We start from the raw sequence: 4,540 nt of genomic DNA, 5'->3' as shown, positions 1-4,540 counted from the left end.
GGATCTTTTTCAGGAGGTGATCAGTGGATTCTTTCAACCTCTATTTTGCCTTCTGGTTCTAATACTCTAATACAGGGCAATTTTCCTTGAGAATTTCTTGGAGGATGATTTCTAGGTTCTTTCTTTGATCATGGCTTTCAGGTAGTCCAGTAATTTTTAAATTCTCTCTCCTGGGTCTATTTTCCAGGTCAGTGGTTTTTCCCGTGAGATATTTCACATTGCCTTCTATCCTTTCATTTGTGTGCATCTGTTACATAGTAACAGCAATATTGTGAGGATAACCAACTGTGAAAGACTTAGCTATGCTGATCAAGACAATGATCCAAGATGGTTCCAAAGGACCCACGATGAAAAGTGCTATCTGCCTCCAGAGAGAGAACTAGTAAACTCTGAATGTAGATTAAAGCATACCTTTTAAAACTTTATTTTTTGTGTTTTATTTTTTTTGTCTGTTTTCTTTTACAACATGGATATATTTTTTAATGACTTCACACGTATAATAGCTATCAAATTGCTTGCCTTTTCAAGGAGTGGGGAGGAGCCAGAGGGAGGGAGAGAATTTGGGACTAAAAGTTTTTAAATTATTGTTATAAAATTTTAATATGTAATTAGAAAATATTTTTTAAAAGAAAAAGAAAACCTCTCTGAACTAGAAATCCGGGGGGGGGGTAATAACTCATTTTTTTCTGCTTAGGTTGCAATGAAGACATTGACTTCTACAGACACAGAGTTTGGGGGGTCGGTGTTTAGGTCTAGCCAGGAAGAACTGTGCGATGCATTGCAGAGTAGGGAGAAGCTGTGTTCCAGGTTAAGATGTCCTAGATCCAGCACAGAGATGCCTGAACTTTTGCAGGTTGTAGGGATAAGTGCCAGCTGGGAAGAAAAATGAGAGTGATGCAAGAATATCGTTAAAGACAAATCAACAGCTTGGTAAAGGAGACACCAGAAAATGTTGAAAAAAATAAATGACACCTTAAAAAACAGAGTAGGCCAAATGGTAAAAAAGGTCCAAAAAGCCAATGAGGAGAAGAATACCTTAAAAGCAGAATTGGCCAAGTGGAAAAAAGAAGCATAAAAATCCACTGAAGAAAAATCTCCTTAAAAAGTAGAATTGGCTAAATGGAAAAGGAGCTACAAAAGCTCACTGAAGAAAATGATTTCTTAAAAATTAGAATTGAGCAAAAGGAAACTAATGACTTTATGAGAAATCAAGAAACAATAAAACAAAACCAAAAGAATGAAAAAAAATAGAAAAGTGTGAAATATCTCATTGGAAAAACAACTGACCTGGAAAATAGATCCAGGAGGGATGACTTAAAAATTATTGGGCTGCCTGAAAGCCATGATAAAAAAAGAGCCTAGACGTTATCTTTCAAGAAATTACCAAAAACTGCCCTGATAGTCTAGAACTGGAGGTAGAATAGAAATTGAAAGAATTCACCAGTCATCTCCTGAAAGAGATCTCCAAGCGAAAATTCCCAGGAATATTATAGCCAAATTCCAGAGCTCCCAGTTCAAGGAGAAAATATTGCAAGCAGCCAGAAAGAAACAATTCAAATATTAGTCAGGATAACACAAGATTTAGCCGCTTCTACATAAAAGCATCGGAGGACTTAGAATATGATATTCAGAGGGCAAAGGAGTTAGGATTAAAATCAAAAATCACCTACCCAGCAGGAAAGTAGGAGGGAAAGGGGACAAGAGAAGGGGTGGGGGGGGTGATAGAAGGGAAGTAGATTGGGGGAGGGATTACTCAGAAGCAAAACACTTTTGAGGAAGGACAGGGTAAAAGGAGAGAGAGAATAGAATAAACAGGGCAAGGGGAGATATACAGTAGCAATAGTACTTGTGAAAAAAATTTTGACACATGTTTCTCTCATAAAAATTTCATTTCTCAAACACATAGAGAAACGAGTCAGATTTATAAAAATAAGAGCCATTCCCCAATTGATCAAAAGATAGGAATTTTTAAGATGAAGTAGTCAAAGCTATCTGTAGCCACATGAAAAAATGCTCTTTCTCATTATTGATTGGAGAGATACAAATTAAAACAGTTCTGAGGTACTACCTCATACCTATTAGACTGACTAATAGGACAAAAAGGGAAAATGAGAAATGTTGTAGGGGGTGTTGGAAAAATGACACATTAATGCAGTATTGGTGGAGTTGTGAACTAATTCAGCCATTCTGTATAGCAGTTTGGAGCTATGCCCAAAGGGCTATAAAACCATGTATACCCTTTCATGCATCAATACTACTTCTAGGTCTATATCCCAAAGAGATCATAAAAAAGGGAAAAGGGCCCACATGTACAAAAATATTTATAGCAGCTCGCTTTGTGGTGGCAAAGAATTGGAAGTTGGAAGGGATGCCTTATTAGGGAATGGCTGGACAAATTGTGGTATATGATTGTGATGAAATGCTATTGTGGTATAAGAGATGATGATCAGGTGGATTTCAGAAAAACCTGGGAAACTTACATGAACTGATGCAAAGTGAAATGACAGAAGAACATTGTACACAGTAACAGTAATATTGTATGGTGATCAACTGTGAATGACTTAGCCATGCTTAGCCATACAATAATCCAAGACAACTCTGAAGCACTTATGCTGAAAAATGCTATCCATCCAGAGAAAGAAGTGATGGAGTCTGAATACAGATCAAAGCATACCTTTTTTTTCTTTTGGGAGGGGGGAGGGTAGGGCAATTGGGATTAAGTGACTTGCCCATGGTCACATGGCTAGTTTTTGTGTCAGGTGTCTGAGGTTGCATTTGAACTCAGGTCCTCCTTATTCCAGGGCTGGTGCTCTATTTACTGTGCCACCTAGCTGCCCCTCAAAGCATACTTTTAAAATTTTTCTTGGTTGGTTATTGGGGGTTTTTTTTGGTCTAGGTTTTCTTTTACAACTGGACTAATATGGAAATTTGTTTTTCATGGCCATACATGTATAACCTATATCAAATTGTTTGCCTTCTCAGTGAGGGGTGTGAGGAAGGAGGTAGAGAATTTGAAACTCGAATTTTTGAAAACAAATGTTGAAAATTGTTTTTATATTTAATTGGGAAAAAATAAAATAATTAATAAAATAGACATTTTTTGTTGTTCAGTCATTTTTAGTTGTATCCAACTCTAAGATCCCACTTAAGATTTCCTGGCAAAGTTACTAGGAATGGTTTTCTATTTTTTCCACTTCCTTCTCCAGTTAATTTTTTTTTTAAGCATTCGGGGTTAAGTAACTTGCTCAAGGTTACACAGCCAGTTATTTTTGTGTGGGTGCTGAGTATCTATATGTCCAGCTAATTTTACCTGTGAGGAAACTGAGGCAAATAGGGTTAAGTGACTTGTCCAGGGTCACATAGCTAGTAAACATGTGAGGCTGTATTTGAACTCAGGTCTTCGGACTTCAGGCCTAGCACTCTATCCACTGTGCCACCTAGCTGTCCCAAGATTTTTAAAGACTTTAAAATTCTGATTAATGCCATTACTAGCTGTGACTCCAGAAGACTGATGAGCATGACTCCAGGTTCAGAATGAAACATATTTTTTTGGGCCTGGCAAATGGATGGATTTGTTTTGCTTGACTCTGCTTAATCATTATATAAACATACATATACACACATGTATGCATATAGGGGTGTGTGTGTGTATTTGAAAACTGGGGAGGTAAAGGGGCTTAAAAAAGCGGAAAATGTGTTTGTATGGGTGTGCGTGCACACTCTCTCTCTGTCTCAGCTATAAAATGGGGATAATAATAACACCTACCTTACAGGGTTGTAAGAATCAAATGAGATGATGTTTTAAAGCACTTAGCACAGGATCTGGTGCATGGTAGACACTTAATAAATGCTTGTTCTTCTCTCCCCCCCCCCCCCCCCAAGACAGCTGGATTTTAAATCATTTAAAACCAAGATCCTGTTTGGGAGTGATATTTCTCTCCTTTGAATTCCTTTTTTCCTTTCCTTTTATGCACTTAGCACATTCTGCTTTATATTCTTTATGCTTACATCCATGTTTTATCTCCTTTACTGGATTGGAAACTTCTTCAGGCAAAAAAATAGGTATTTTATTTATCTTTATTTCTACCTCTTTCCTAAGCATTATGACTTGAATTAGACTCTCAATAAAAGCTTGTTGGATTGAATTTTGTTACAGGAAGATACTTTCCATGTAGAGGATTACTATTGAAGATTAGTATTGATACCTCTAGTCATTATTGAGGAACTTGATGCATGTTGGAAGGGTATTATGACATTTGTTCCACTGTGTTGCTACTGATTATAAAATAAATAATATTCAGTGAATTATTGTCCTGCTAAAAGAATATTGGAATTTTAGAAATTATGTTTTCCTTCTGTTGCTTGTATACATTTTAGAAGTTAAAGCTCTAGAGCACTGACAGGGAATTTCCTTCCAGCTATTTTATCTAGTCCTTGTTATCACTATTTTATCACTATTATTATTGTAGCTTAGAAAACAGTTTCTGTTATGGGAAGCTGCCAAGACCATCACTTTTAAAGAGTTGCTAGTGAAAATTTA

The 4,540-nt window shown here is 36.6% G+C and overlaps 1 protein-coding gene across 1 annotated transcript in view; it reads left to right on the top strand.

Moving 5' to 3' along the window:
* AP3D1 (adaptor related protein complex 3 subunit delta 1) overlaps positions 1–4,540 on the top strand; it is a 152,472-nt gene that overhangs the window by 53,568 nt on the left and 94,364 nt on the right. The gene's annotated exons all lie outside the window — the stretch shown is intronic.

The sequence above is a fragment of the Petaurus breviceps genome, unplaced genomic scaffold, assembly GCF_028583685.1.
Source record: "Petaurus breviceps papuanus isolate PSGF00001 unplaced genomic scaffold, PetGlider_PUasm1.0 108, whole genome shotgun sequence".
NCBI classification, from domain to species: Eukaryota; Metazoa; Chordata; class Mammalia; order Diprotodontia; family Petauridae; genus Petaurus; species Petaurus breviceps.
Note: the sequence above shows the minus strand (reverse complement) of the source record. Positions and strands in the feature narration are given on the sequence as shown.